The sequence below is a fragment of the Apostichopus japonicus genome, chromosome 3 (genome assembly GCF_037975245.1).
Source record: "Apostichopus japonicus isolate 1M-3 chromosome 3, ASM3797524v1, whole genome shotgun sequence".
NCBI lineage: Eukaryota > Metazoa > Echinodermata > Holothuroidea > Aspidochirotida > Stichopodidae > Apostichopus > Apostichopus japonicus.
Genome location: NC_092563.1, coordinates 20893316 through 20910032, shown reverse-complemented (window position 1 = coordinate 20910032; position 16717 = coordinate 20893316). Strand labels below are relative to the sequence as shown.

The following is a 16717-nucleotide window of genomic DNA, read 5'->3' as shown; positions in this document are numbered from 1 at the left end:
TAAAGTTATTCATGTTTTTTTTACAATCCCTGGAGCACGTGACTATTTGTTCTCCTTTGCCAGTAAATGCTGCTCTTTATGTATGCAAATTAGACTGAAGGAAGGTTCTATCTCATAACTTGTGATTGGAAGGGAGGGGCGAAACTGTAGGAAAACTATCAGAGCCGTAGCGCCACCATAAATTGGCGCGAAGCGTACAAGAAACAAGAAACGTGCCTTGTAAGTTGCATCTTAGCAATTTTTCTTTTGAAATTACTAGCGATATCATAGAAACATACAAAACAAATATGCTCAAAGGGTGGGGGCGGCTGCCCCCTTCGACCCCTTGGCTACGCACCTGGTTCTGGGCAAGAAGTCAAGATCACATGTCTCGATGAAACAGTACTTGCTAATGGTCAATTGCTTTGACGCTACAGATAAGCGTACAGACACGATGCATAAAAAACATCAATAACAACAAAAGCAAAATAACTTCAATACAAACTACACCATTGGCATCATATACTCTGTCATTTGGCTAATACATTGATCAAATCGGCAATAACATTAATGGATGTTTTCGAGAAGAAAACACCTCACTCTATATCATCTCGTTTCTTAAATAAATTTGGATATAATATTTGCTGAATTGGTAATGACGGATTTTCAAGTGACAACATTTATGGAAAAAAATTCTGTGATATTTTCTCAAGGTTGTGGTTTATCGATGGTAATAAGATAAGGGCAGACTTTTGAGTTTCCCTGAACAATGAGTACTTCAGTGAATTTGACCAACGCTGTGCAACAACGTGTCATCGTATAGCTAATTTAATATGAAAAGACAAATGCAATAGTTAAATACCATTTGGGTGACCTACCCCCCCTTCCCCCTCCCTAGCCCTACTGACACGCTAAGCATTCCCGTAATCTTACCACAAGCTCGTTCTAATATGTTTACTCATTATATGACGGATTCCTCTTTGTTGCACTGTACGCCCGGGGTAAAACTCCTCATTCTCTAAAATAACACGGATTACAAGCTATTCGTGCAAGCATAGAAAAATCACGTGATATATCTTTGCGAGTAAGGATCGAGGTATAGTATCTTCAACTAAATCCGTGTAAAAGAATTGATGGCCGATACTTTTGGGTAGAATCGTAAAACTCAATACTACAGTATGAAATGTTTCCCCGAAAGTAGATGAGGACGGTAATGAAGAACTTATCATGCATAGTATAGTATAGGTGGTTAACAATTTCATGCATCAAACAAAAAAGTATTTTCACCGGTAAAGACATGTTAACTACATTATATTATGAACATTTACTAATTTAATAGTGCAAAGTAAAATTTAAATGTTCCTTTGATAATTTTATATACCTGTTTTTTTTCTAACATTGACAAACGGTGCAGACCCTACGATTAGAGTTATAGCAACCTCTCTGAGAAATGGCGGTCTGTCGTCCCTGGCCGCGTAATTTGTTTTCCTAGTACGAATAAGGGCATCGGCCAATCAAATCCCTGGATTCCAAACATGTGACGCTTTTTCAAAACACATGTTCTGAATCTTTTTTCCTAGTTTTGACCCCAGATTATGAACGACAATCCTTCATTTCCTTCAGAGTTAAATCCTAAACCCACTTTCTTAACCCTAACTCTGATTTCAAACGAATTTGTAAACTCCTGAAAAACCTGACACCCTTATCCGTGCTAGGAATAAAAATTAGGCTCCCTGTCCACACAGCGAACCATTCTGCTTTGAGTACAGCGTTGCCGTGTTGGACGAATCCAGCCTTATAATAGTCATTAACGACTTTGAAGATCCGCGTTATAGTCATTGCCGACTTTGCAATCCGCGGTTCCCCTCGCAATTTTGCAGGTCGGTAAAAGTGATTCTCCATAGTTTCCCTTTCAAGAAACCAAACAAAAGGTTTAGTTAAGTGAGGGCGCCAATAATCTAAAGATATCAATGAAGAAGCGATAGTGGTAGCATATTTTAAAACATTTTTCTTAATAAAACTTGGATTATTTTACATGTAGGTAACATGAATTTATGTTAACCAGTGAATGAAACCCACAACAAGTCCGACCATTTACCCCTCTCCCTTTGGGTGCATTTATTATAGAAATATTTCTCTGTCATCTTCTCGTTACATGGATTATATTGGACACCGACGTACTTTGTCTGAAAAAAAGGTCTATGCATTGTAACCGGTATCTAGTTTATTTAAGCACAGCGCCATCGTTTTGAATCAACTTGACTTTGTGAGCTGTGGCATGCTCAAGTGAAATGTGAAACTTTGTGAAGCAACTTTATTGGCATTTAAATAACCTCACTGAATGATTTTTTTTTGGTGAATTCCAGTTTTGTTATTAATTTTACTCTTCTTTCCGTTGTCGTATTTGGTTTTAAAGGGAACATGCTTTCAAGACCTGATTTTGATATTACCCAAACCGGTGTGTGATTAGCACGCGAGGCATCGAGGCTCTTTATAATTATTTACACATCATCCTATATGCTCCACATCTCAAACGAATATGTTTAACGCCATATAGTTTTCATTCGGTAATTCGGTAAACGTTGCCAATAATTGAAGGATGACGCAGTGACCATTCATGGCACCTATAATTATCCGTATCGTTTCCCTGATAGATTTCTATAACTAAGAGAGCCCAAATGTACAAAGTAGTTCACCAATCGAGCACAACATTTTGCTAGTCTATACTTTCCAAGGTCATTCAATAGTCCAGGTCAAAAGTTCGTTTTGATATGTTAAAGAGGACCATAATGTTAGCAATCTAGTGAAATTTGCATTCAATTCCTATATACCGTTTTTGAGATATTGACAGTTGAAGTTATCTGATATTCTACCAAAAGTGAACTTGGAGCAAACAGGTGTGATGTTAAAGTTGCACACTGACAAATAATGTTTTGTTTTTTCTTTATTTTTCTGTCTATTGATTTGACCTTGGATTGGATAGGGTTACTAGTTTGTGTAAAGGGGATTTGAAGTTTACAAACTACCAATACATATGGTTCATTCATATTATGGATGCATCCAATTGTGGAGTATATAAAATTAGACGTAAATTTTAAAGGAAAATGAAACATTATTGATCAGTTTACAACAATGACGTCACACCTGTTTGCTCCAAGTTCACTTTTGGTACGAAAAGTGGCAACTTCAACTGTCAATATCTTATAAACGGTACATTTCACCAGAATGCTTAGATTATGTTCCTCTTTTAAGGCCCAGTCACATCTCACCGGATTGCACGAACGGACAAGAGTACGCGCGAAAAACAGTCATCCGGTTATTTCCGTTGGCAAAAGTTGTCGCGCATGCATCTGGGGGTTGCAGCGTACCGGACGTTCAACGGTGAAAACGGATTACAAACGTACAAGGGACGGAAAGCAACGGACGAACAACGGATGAACAACGGAATAACTACGAACGAACTAACGAACACCAACGGATAGTAACGAATTTACAACGGACAATTAACGGATAAAGAACATACAAAACGTAGGAGTACCGGAAAAGTAACGGACATACCGGACTAGCAACGGAGAAGAAACGGTCTAAAACCTGGGCCTCCGGAGTGCCTCAAAATCAGGGGGCATCCCCATGAAGTTGATGAAAGATTTTGGTCTTCCATTCGCAGCTCCTGCATTAGTTGGTCCATGGAGCTATAAACGAGCTCCATGGTTGGTCATAAAGACTAAACTGCCGTCTTCTCTGTGGACCAAGCCAGGCCCTAGACCAGCATTTACGCCGAGCACGTCTCTCCCTTCTCTTCTTAACTTGTTCATTGGTTTTGATGTTGGCTTCAATGATAAGCATCTGTGCTTTTAAAGCTGACAGTGTGTTCTGAAGCTTGAATCTTTCTGAAGGGTCCATGATGTAGGTGTTGACGGTAGAGGTTATAGGAGCAGAATGAGGCGTGGGACGCTTGGAGTGGACAAGGTGGAGGTACGCTGCATCTCCGTTCTATGTCCGTCTGTTATACTTTCCTGGCCTGAGTTCTTCCGTTTCTTTCGTGTAACGTCCGTTACCTATCCGTTCATTGTCAGTTCTATTCCTTTGCACTTCCGTTATTTCTACGTTAGCGTCCGTCGAATATACGGTATAGGTACTGTACTTCTACGTTTCATCCGTTCTTTGTCCGTTAATGATCCGGTGAGCAATAGCAATAACCAGAGACGAACGGAGAAATACAGTATGCCAAACGCATACAGAACGAACAAAACGCATGAGAAACTGATAAAACGGAAGCTTAACGGATTAGTAACGAATAAATAACGGAGACATTTTTCGGTGGATGTCCGTTCCAAGTTTTATGCATGTTCAAAATCGACACCGGACAAACCGGACCCTCCCGGTAATGAAACGTAGACGGACGGAGGAGAACCGCATACTAAACGGACACTAACGTACATCAACGGAGTGCCATTTTTTGTCTTCGTTCCCTCTCCGTTATTGCAATCCGGTGAGATGTGACTGGGCTTTAACATATCAGCAACCAATCGTTAATCATGTCATTTGGGTAACATATATGAAAAGATGCCCTCCCTTTTCAACCAGGGCACGTTGAGAAGAACCGCCAAGTCTAAGGTGGAATAACGTCGAAGCTACGCCGGTGCAGCACGTTCCTTTTATATTATAGTTCTGCTACTTTGCATTCCATTTCGGTTGGAGCTATAACGGTTAAATTTCGTTAATAGCTCCATGATTTAAGGCATGCACGCCATGTCTCCATGGTTAAGGGTTTGAGTTATTAGTTGTATCTCTGCTAATGATTATTATATAAACATCCAATCTTTATCCTGCAGTCCAGAAAATGATATGGCATTTCAAATGATGCATACATAGGCCTACATAGTGAGGATGGGTATGATAATTCTTGATTTATTATGTTGCGTATATATTTTAGCTAACCTTTATATTATTACTATGTAACCTCATATTATGATTTACACAACTAGGAAAGTATAATGAGTCAACCACTTTCTCTGTTATCACCGACTCTTTCTAAGAAATGTCATGCCGCGGTTGGATGTTTGTTTTCTTCCTTTTAAGCCTCATACTGTATTACCAGGTGTCACGTGTCTATGTAATTCATGATCCTAACCTTTTGATATGTATACATTGGAACATTAAATCCTTTTGCCTAAGCCACTCTAACTTTTATTAATATTCAAACGTTGTAACTCACGCTGTATGTATGTACTTGAAGCTGTATTCATATTAAGTTACCTTGTTAAGTCTTTTTAAGACTTGATAGGAGACTTCCTTTCCCATTGTACACAATTGGCGATAAAACAAATGATTGAATTAAAAAAAATATGGCGTAACAAGCTCTCAGTAAGTGAGAGGCCCCCCCCCCTCCCCAAACAAAAACATCCCGGGTCTGAGTTCATCCATCAGGGTTGCATCTTTGAACTTCTCCACCTCAGGGTAGATAATGACATGTAAATCAGTTGCGCCCACCAACATAAGCTCCACCAAGCGTATGAAAGCGGTACGAAAGCTTCGTATGGACTTTAATAGAATGAAAATCTTAATTGGTGTTTGTTTCTGCAAAGAGGTAAAGAGTCTTCAAAAATGACTATGTATTTATTCCAGAGTCTGGACGTTTATGGACAATTAGGATTATTTTCGAGGTTAAAACTCTGTTCCACCTTTGGGTAGCAGCTTAGTAAGCGATTGATTGTGGAACTTTTCTAGTTTCGATTTTCGATCGAAGTTAAGAATTACATATCGATAACATATGACCCTAATAGACCTGTTTATTTATTTTAGATTATCTTAAGTACCCTATGTATTAATTTCAGCCACATTTATAGACACTTTGGTTGTTTATCGGGGTTAAAACTCAACTCCACCTTAGGGTAGCTCACTAACGCGATTGATTTATGAATTTTTTTAAATAGATTTTTGACCAAATGTAATACATTTGACCAAACATATTCGATAACTTATGACTCTTATAGACCTGTTTAGTTATTGTAGATTCTGTTAAGTACCCTATGTATTAATTTCAGCCACATTTATAGACAATTAGGGTATTTCTCGGGGTGGAGACATTAATTCAATTAAATATCAGATATTTATCAAATTAGAAGTAAGTTAGGATATAGCAGAAGTTCTGAAAAACTTCCAACCGAGGTGACGAGTGTCGCGAGGTAACGAGAGTTGCGGAGGGAGCCGCGAGAGTTGTCTGTCTTTTCATTGTCATTATTTTTCTTATTTCCTTGTTTAGGGACTAGCCTACTTTTGCTTTGATTCGACGAGGGAGCTGCCGGCATACGCCTTCCTACTGGCTATTAAATGTCATGAAAACGAAAGAATAATATTCGTTACACTAATTTATGATGGTCCTTTGATTGCACAAACATTTTTACTGGGTTAAATTTAACAATTCATGGGAGCTGACATTTTTGGCTGTTTTCGTTGTTTAGTATAGATTAAATTAACGTAACCTGATCCTTCTACCTTAAGGTATGTTAAGATATAGTGCAACAGCATGTCCAGCTATGAATACACAGTGTCACCGAAACCAGGACCATATGTTCATGTTCCAATTTTAAAACATTTAAACATGCAGCGTTACATTCTTTACACTGATTTTTCTGCACGATTTCCTTGTCATCACGGCTTGTGCATTCACAATTTACCCTGTAGCTAACGATGAGTCATGCATAATTAAAATACTCGCTCACGCTAATTTATTTTCATGGCGTGCCGATTGTAACACCGTTTTCCCAGTTTATATATATTGACTTCCTAGAATATTGTCTAGGAACAGTATAGTTATGATCCTATGCTACGTTTGTGCATTCATAACACGCAGCTTGTTAGCTCATTACACCGCGTAATTATCTTTTCCGTCTCACCTACTTCAGATTGATATCGCGTTTATGGTTCGGGTGGATTAAGTCATCAGTTTCACGCTCAGTGATGTAAATTCATTTGATTTGAAGTAAACTTTATCTTCTTATCAATGATGAGCCATAAATTCTTAACACGCACACATCGAAAGACGTGAAAAGGGTATATAAACCAATTGAAAGCAACAAGTTTGCATTGATGTTGGTAAATTTCCAACTATGAAATCCCTGTGACGATATTCCAGTTTCAAATGTAAAGAGCAAAAGTCGTTAATTTCCGATTGCTTACTTTTTCATGCATAAGATTAGCTGTGATTTTTAATAAAAAAAAATAGTAGCAGCCTGACCTTGTTGGAGAAATAACCATTTAAACATTCAGAGGCATATCAAGCAAAGTGACTGGACTACTTAGTCTAATACCAAGACAGTGACTGGACTACTAAGTCTAATATCCAGACCACTAAGTCAGCTTCTCATAAGTAACCTAAACCTCCAGACAAAAACGAAAGACATTTTGAACCTCTTAAGTAACAAGTTTACATTTTACATTAACGTTTTGCAAATAGCCAATAGATGTTGGATGCTATTCTGAATCTTCTTTGTTGTATGAATACAAAAGACAAGTCTTTTGGATGAGTTATTTCGAATTGATAAAAAAAACAGTGTTTAAGATTAACATTTTAGGTCTGGACATATTGAGCCGAAGTCATCATCGATTTAGCCGTTAAAGGAGAATTCCAAATATTTTCAATCGCTTATACTGTTTCCTTTGATGTTATATATAGACTATAAGTCTATCAATACTGACGGCAACCTAACAAAATGCTCTCAAACTCCTAAATTATGATATACAAATCAAAGGTTTTATTACTCTTTGTAATACGTATATAGAGAACATTTGTCAAGTGACATGCTTTCTCTATTTGGACATTTATGACATGATTCAGATCTTTAGATCAAACTTTACGATATAATAAATGTCAAGTTTCATGAAACGATGCATGTCTCACAAACAAAATGAAGAACGTTTGACCTATCTCTTTTGTGGTTTTTTTGGGGCGATTTGCTTTGGCTTTGGCATCGTATATGTACAATATGCTAACTGCAGACTTTACTACACACTCGCATAACAGTGAGAGTGGAGTGTGGAACTCTTTAAACTAATATATATACTTAATTAAAGATACACCGATAGGGGCAGGGGCTGCGATTTGTTTCAAATATTGGGGGGGGGGGCATTTGCTTGGGTGCAGGCGCGTAGCAACTACATCCCCAAAATTGTTCGCGCGCTTCGTGATATTTTGTATATATACCAAATTTCATTACGGATGCGGTCCGTCTCATGGGCGCAGATCGGTCTTTGATAATGGTGGGGACGGGTATCTGTTCTCTGATACTAGGCTAAGCGGAGCGCGACCATTGGTTCGCGCGTAGCGTACAAGAATTTTTTTTGGCAAATATACCTCCCAGATCGCCGGAAATAACACTTCCCAGACCCAATAATGCTCCATAACCTCCTTAAATTTGAGATCTCATGGCTTAGAAATTTAAGTTGGGGGAAACACATGGGCATCTGCAGAAAAAAAAAACAGGGGACAAATAATCCAAGTAGACTTTGTATACGATTGGTCTGGGTCCTCTCCCAGAAAACTATTATAGACTGCCGCAAATGCGATTTCCTTCCAAAATTTAACAACTGTGGATAAATGTAATAAAGTGAGAACTGCTGCATGTCATTTGCACAATGCTGGATCAAACTGCGCCAAAGTTCAGTACATGGAAATTTGCAATGCAGCGTTTGGTCAAGACAAATTGGTGGGGACACGGTATATCATGTCCCCACCACTGAAAAAGTTGGTGGGGACGCGCCCCGCTGTGCCCACCAGGATCTGCGCCCATGGTCCGTCTAGCTAATTAATTTCGAAAATAAGTAAAAACTACTCTCGGTGAAAGTCTGTGTCCTTTTTTGGTGATATTTAGTAACAGATTGTGACTCGCTTAGACAAGCGCGTAGCGAGGAATTTGCCAAGGGAGGGGCGAAGCTTGTAGGCAAACTATCTAAGCGTGGCGCCACCATAAGTTGGCGCGAAGCGTAAAAGAAAATTTTGGCCGAAAATGCCTCCCAGATCGCTGGAAATGGCACTTCCTAGGCCTTGTAAGTTGCATCTAGCATTTTCTATTTTGAAATTACTAGCGATATCATAAAAAATATGCTCTAATAGCCACCAAATATGGGGGGGGGGGGATATTAGATACTATATCCCCCACCTAAAATATTGGGGGCACATGTCCCCCCGTCCCCCCCCCCCATGATCGCCGCCCATGGATAGGGGAGCTGTTCTGCGTGATTTCCATCTGGCTGTTCTAAATTCTACTTGATTTTATGGGGCTCTGTTTTTTCTTTGACAGGAGGAAGGTGGGGGCGCTATAGTATAGAACAGGGGTGGGCAAGAAAATTCATCTTGCGTGGCGACAGAGATATTTTATTCCTCATCGGCGGGCCACGGTCTTGAAGGATGTGTCTTCTCCAGTGAGATGCGTTATGTATTGTATGTATGTTAGATCCTCCTGCGAGCAGGAACTGGCGAAGAAACCATCATTAGCTTATCAAAGCCGCAAGCTGACCGAAGTCAGTCTCTTAGATTCATATTTAAAGTCCATGATTATGAATTGTCAATTGTCAACAACTCTGTAACTGGACGACATAGCCTACATTGATCTTGAAGTGACTCGAACTCTGGACCTTATGATTGAAAGGCACCGGCGTTAACCACTGAGCTAACACTTTTATGAGGTTCAAATAAAGGTCAGGAATTCTACAAAGACACTGTCCTTCTGCTATGTTGAAATAACTTATCATAAGTCAAACTTATAATCCTTACAAATATTCCCGAACACAATTCATATATCCATCATTTATTCTTGATATAAAGTTAAGCGGCCTTTTTGAGTTTTGAAAAACCTTCTCAAAAGCCGCGGAGATTCTGCTGGAGGACGTCATTTTTACCCACCTGAGGTATAGAACACACCCACTTTACCCACCTGAGGTATAGAACACACCAACTTTACCCACCTGAGGTATAGAACATAACCACTTTACCCACCTGAGGTATAGAACACACCAACTTTACCCACCTGAGGTATAGAACACACCAACTTTACCCCCTGAAGTATAGAACATACCCACCTGAGGTATATAACATACCCACTTTACCCACCTGAGGTATAGAACACACAAACCTTACCCACCTGAGGTATAGAACACACAAACCTTACCCACCTGAGGTATAGAACATAACCACTTTACCCACCTGAGGTATAGAACACACCAACTTTACCCACCTGAGGTATAGAACACACCAACTTTACCCACCCGAGGTATATAACATACCCACTTACCCACCTGAGGTATAGAACATACCAACTTTACCCACCTGAGGTATAGAACATTCCCACCTGAGGTATATATCATACCCACTTTACCCGCCTGAGGTATATAACATACCCACTTTACCCACTTGAGGATATAGAAAATACCAGAATATTTTTAAACAAAGGAGTAGCGTCTGCCTGTGCTTGTTAAAGGTAACTCCCTTGTATATAGGGAGGGGGTGTTTTTATTTGCAAAAAAAATTAGAAGTCAGGATGATTTTTGTGTTATATTTAGACTATATAGGTTTCTTATTAGGTCTTAAACATAGTCTTGGGCTATTAAAAACATTGTGTGAGTTTGAAAATAAAGGGGTAGGGGTGGGAGAGAGGATAGGCGGGTGGGGGCGGCCTTACATCCTCCATAGTACCTGGATCCGCTTCTGAGGGCGTCCTGGACTCGGAGGAGTGGCACTTATTCTTCCCCGGCTGAATGTAAAATAAGTATTAGCGCATGTCTATAATTGATAGAAAACATTTAAATGTGAGGTTACTTTGTCGGTTTGTCCAGTGGTAACATACTTTAAATTAAAACGAATATGTGAATGTTGTAACATGGCTCCGAAATTCAGGAAATTGTCATGATGTTGGCTTAATATCGCTCCACACACGTATGCATATAGCACAGTGGCGTAGGAAGGTACTTTTGAGTGGGGGGGCTGAAGACTGATGGCCGGCCTGGGGGAGGGGTCTAAGGGGAGGGGTGTCCCCTCCCCTTTGGATTTTTTTGCATTTCCAGGTAGTCTCAGATGCAATTTGGTGCAATATAGCACACTTCAACACCCACTCCATTTTGTAAACTTAATTTTGTATTTTCACCAGGCCTTAAATGCAATTTGGTGCTCCAAATGAGATTTTTTTCTCATTTGGAAATGAAAAAGGGGTTTTCTGACTTGCGAAGCGGGGGGGCGGAATGATACTTCCGCCCCTCCACATTTTTCACTGGGGGGCTGGCGCCCCCCCAGCCCCCCCGGTTCCTACGCCCTTGATATAGCATAAGTCTTATACGTGTGTATATGTCGTGTTCTAATAATAATAACCAGCAGTTATGTTTACGACGCTTAAGCGACCACAAATGTGGATGAAACCCACAAGGGCTTATGGATTACAACTTACACGTCGGGTGGCTTCCAATTCAACATTTTAACTCAAATTTGGAATCTTTTCAACTTAGAAATTTATTTCATCTCTTGGATGAAAAATCCACCTTACTAAGACCTGGCCGGGTATCGAACCCCGAACCTCCAGATTGCTAACCTTCAATGCCTCAAATACCACCGCCTTTATCCACTCGGCCACAGAACCGGTTATATAGTTTGTATGATATGTGTTGTAATATTATATATCGTAACACGTTTACATAACAAAGGTTCTCGAAAATGATTTCTTGCCAAAGTCTAATACTTAGGTTTTCAGACTGCAGTTGCGTACATTTGAATATATTCGGTTATTGTCAACAGTCTTTGGCAGTTCAATCGAATCTTTAGTATATATAGTGTGCGATTGGAACTTTGACCTAGGTCTTCCATCAACCAGGGTACAAAATCAACTAATTGTTTACACAATAAATTTGTGTCGATATCAACGTTAATTTATTGATAGCTGTATTGTTTATCTGTGATTAATTAGTTCCAGCAGTGATTACAAATACACACTAAGGGATATTGTATATTGATCAAAGTAAGTTGAGGACGTTTAGGGTACTAAAACACTAAACCAACTTGATCTGTATCTTTAAGAAAATAAAGTTTTTAATTAAGACGTATTTTCTCGCTGTTTTAATCGCCTACAATATCGCATACAAATGGATGCAGACCTTACGGTCATCTGGAGTCACTGATCGGACATATATTACACATGCAATGTCCTGAACAGTTGTATGGTTTTTGGAAAGTTGGGTAAAGAATGGTATAGTGTTGATGAGGGTACCGTAGTAACCCAAAACTGAAATTAGTTTTAATTGTCCTATATGTCGTACAGAAATAGTCTAAATTTAATACCCGCAGAACTTGTATTTTATATTTTCATATCAATTGTAGCGTCTGATATAGTTTGGATGCTTACTTTTTTTGGTTTGGTCTATTTCAATTCATGAGCTTTGTTGAGTTCTTCGTTCTAGAAGTTACAAAGAACCAACCTCCCCCATCTTCAAGATCATGAAGATATATTATTGTTTAACATTAAAGCTATAAAGTGCTTTCTAAAGTGTTTTGAGATAATTGCGTGCAGAGAAGTTTTTCTATATTTTCTGTAATATAGAACACATTAGCAGATGTGGGTCGTGATTTTACTTTCAACTCTAGCGCCACCTAATTTTTACTCTCTACATTCTAAACTTTTTTTTCACTTTCCCACAATTTCCTTATGCATACTTACATTCGTACTTAAATATTCGAAGCTATCAATCACATTAATGTTGCTATATCGGTAGAATATTCACTCCGTACTCACAGCAAAACTTTATTATCCGAGTCGTATTTACAGTTCCGTGAGGAGAAGAAGAAACCAAGAAAGAAACATATCCTAAACATATCACTTGGAAAAGAATCTCGACACAGATTTGAGATGGGGAAGGGAGGGGCTGGAAGCGGGGGGGGGGGGGTGGAGGTAGGGGCGGGGAGGGGGTGATAAAGGTAGGATTCAGATCTATATTCAGTGGTGTAGAAAATATCGCCTACATGGATGAAACTGATTGAAGGAATTCGGAAAGATCCACAGACTTTATTCCCCAGTATACCGGAGCACCGTGGTGCTAACCTGGTATATTAAACTGCTTGAATACAGACACATGCAGAGTCTATATGGGAGTTTGAAATTGAGGGATTTGTTCTACCATGCATGGTTTATGCCACTCTACCACATTCCTTCTCTTATATATCTGTATAGGGCTAACATATGACGTCATTGACGTGTTAATTCTATAATCTGAGTAAAATAATAAATGATAACATGCACCTAACCACTGTACAAAGTAACTCAATCAACAGAACAAACTCAAAATAGATCTGTATCACGTAAACTGTATTATTCTTGGTCTGTTTTGGAATGGAGCACGCTTGGTTTTTATGTAATATGGATACATTAACATATAAATAGCCAAAGATCGTTATCAATGCAAACTACGTACTCAACAATAACAAGTGATAGGCTCCGATTGGGAGGGTTCAAACTTTCAGTTGTATAACAGGACAGAACCTATATTTGCCACGTTAGTATATCTGAATGGTTCCCAAATTGTTCTGAAAGAGAGAAAAAACTGCCAGCAAACAGGTTATCTACTGCAAAAAAAAAAAAAAATCTGTGTAGGTAAATATGTAAAATTAGAGGGCCTGACGTTTCGATCCTTTAAAATTATTTTCGTTTCTTTCGGAATTTTGATGACCCTCACTTGCACCAGACGAAAGAGAATGCTAGTGATCGCCATCCACCTACTGATGAGTGGATGTAAAGCTCATGTGAATCACGTGACTTTATTTGAGCAGTTCACCGATGCGAATCCATTTAAGGCCAATGTTTTGCCAAATTAATATTGTTTTTATCCTTCCAAATTTTGTTAATATATATATATATATATATATATATATATATATATATATATATATATATATATATATATATATATATATATATATATATATATATATATATATATATATATATATATATATATATATACCGCTTTAATTTATTTATAAAACAAAATCAGTCAAGATTATATTTTAAGACGCTGCTTAACCAAACTCAAGCAAACAGGGCACAACAAGTGAACGTTTTTTTTTTGGTTTCTGCCATACACTATACCTGGCAAATGACCTATATATTCCTCAACCTCGGCTTAACTTTGCTTCCTCTGTAGAGGCTACACATGTTATTAAGACTTACTTCGATTGGTACAGCCCTGAGTATAGGCACTATATACCTCACATTACACAACTCCCAAATCAGAACCCTCCGTTACTTGTTCCCGCAAATAACTCCCTTTATATTGTGATATGATTATTAACACATAACTCATCTTACCCGCTGAATTCTACGACTCAATATATGTAGCCACGTATATATATAAAGCTAAGTTAAAGAAGAATGCCCAGGGAAGTACTAGAGTTCTTCATAACAATATTAGCTTCGCTATCCGTCCAATGGATCTCCATTTCATTATCTCTATATACGAGGTTTTTATTCCAGGGTTGGTACTATACGTGAGCTGAACGATCATCGCACTGGTTGGCTTGATACGGGGCGTGTGTGTGTGTAGATCGAATGGTTGTGGTGCTCAAGCGCAAATCTCTATATAAGCTGGATAATATTTATAATTCTTAGTCGACAATTACATCGATTTGACATCAGGTAGGTGGTAATTTACAATTATACTACCATGTTGTCTAAGTTTGTTTACCGTTGTGTGTAGTAGTTATTCTTTACGAACTTATCGGTATGATACGATTAATAATATATTAAAATGTAATTATCCTGAAATAGGTAGCAAGGTACATGCCTGTATACAAGTGATTAATATTAAGTACCACGTACCATATGGATTCTCGACGGGGTGCAATTATAAACTTGTTTCTTTTTCTTCTTCTTTTTTTTTTACATTTGTGAAGAACGTTAAACTATTAAATATGCACAGTTAGGGAGATTTAATACTTGGTCCAAGCAGAAAGCCCACTGCCAGCGCTCTGGTAAAAATATCAGCTCACTGCTTAGGGGCTTACTGTTTATGCGATTAGAGGCTCTTGTCAGGGCTGTGAGAACGAGCTCCGTTACAGGGTGGCTGTAATACGGAGGTGGTTTGTAACTTATGGGAGGACGAGAGGGGGAGGTGGGGGGGGGGGAGGGTGAGAGAGAGGAAATGAAAATGGGTAGGATGTTCGAAGTAGTAGCTCCCTGGACAGACGGTCAAAAGTCGGACAAGTTCACCTAGTTATGCTACAGAGACATGTAAAGGCTAATTAAGTGACTACGGGGTACCACGGGTTAGTCGGAATTGGTAAGTTATGGGAGGCGGGTGGGGGGGGGGGGTTAGGGAGGAAAAGTCAGATGATAGTTACTCATGTTAAAAGTTTATCAATCACATGAATTCCACCATTAAAGAATGTATTCCCTATGAGATGTCGTATATTGTGTACGGTTCTTTAATATTAGTATCTGGAAATAAGTTGAAAGGTATGGAGAAATACCATTGTTTTAGATCCATATAATTGACTGAGGGTGCGCGTTAAAATGAATTAGAAGTCGTAAACTGCATTTATCACACAATCAGCTTTATAAAAATATATTTATTTATATAGGGATACATACTTTCAGTGGCATACACATGATTTCAAAGGGAGGGGGGGGGGTGATGGGAATTCCAAATTACAATCCCCCCTGATCTTGGTAGGTAATTTATGGACGAGCTTTAGAGGGATCAAACTTTTACAACAGAGGGGTGTTGCTGTGAGGTCGTTGACTCCCATGTAGGATGGTCTGGGATCCTCCTCCAGAAAAATATCAATGTTTAAACGTCAATTGGTGCATTCTGAATCCTATTTAGACTATTAATGTGGGTCTATAAGTAAGCCTAAATGTAAGGTTGTGCTAACAATCTGACGATGGAGGGGTCAGTGGGGGTGGGGGTTAGGCCCACCCTTGCGCACGCCATTGCTAAGTATGGCAAAATATCAAAGTTTAGACATCAATTGTTGCATTCTGAATCCTATTTAGACTATTAATGTTGGTCTATGAGTAAGCCTAAATGTAAGGTTGTGCTAACAATCTGACGATGGAGGGGTCAGTGGGGTGGGGGTGGGGTTAGGCCCACCCTTGTGCACGCCATTGCTAAATATGACACGGAATTACTATTATGAAATTCAGGTGACGTCAAACTGACAGGTGGAAGATCGAGCTATTTACAAGGACAGACTGCGTGATGACGTCTTTGTTCAGGGGGTGGGGTGGGTTTGGGGGGGGGGCGTCGTTTCTTTCGGTCCCCTCAGTATCTACAAACAGTACATTCTTAGCTTCCAATGGCCATATTTGACCTCCCTTTGAATCGTGCATGGCCCACGGTACGCGGATTGACCGGCCGCGGCGTGTTGCCACCACATACTTTATGCAACGTACATTCTTTACTGTTAACTATGACAGTTTTTTTTGACTATGGTGGCATACATTGTTCATGAAGCTATAAGCGTTATCATATCATAAGTACATTACTTGCATACTAACATACCGGTATATTTTTTATCTTTGTACTGGTATGTCGCTTCTCGGCCTATTGGCTAAGATCATGTGTAGTTTCTTTACCCCTTTCGAGGGGAATCGTGATACACACATGACGATGATCACACAGTCACAGTCTCGATGCAAGGGGGGGGGGGGGGGTGCTGGGCTTGAGAGCGGATCAGTCGTTCGGTTGTTTGGTTTTTTTCGTG

General features: G+C 39.2%; 1 protein-coding gene across 2 annotated transcripts in view; it reads left to right on the top strand.

Moving 5' to 3' along the window:
- Positions 1-14380: 14380 nt before the first annotated feature.
- LOC139965423 (aquaporin-1-like) overlaps positions 14381-16717 on the top strand; it is a 51102-nt gene continuing 48765 nt past the window's right edge. The window contains exon 1 of one of the 2 annotated variants that reach the window (XM_071967754.1): positions 14381-14648. The gene's annotated coding sequence lies outside the window, so the exon portion shown is untranslated. The remainder of the gene's footprint in view (positions 14649-16717) is intronic. The other variant, XM_071967753.1, reaches the window with a different exon arrangement.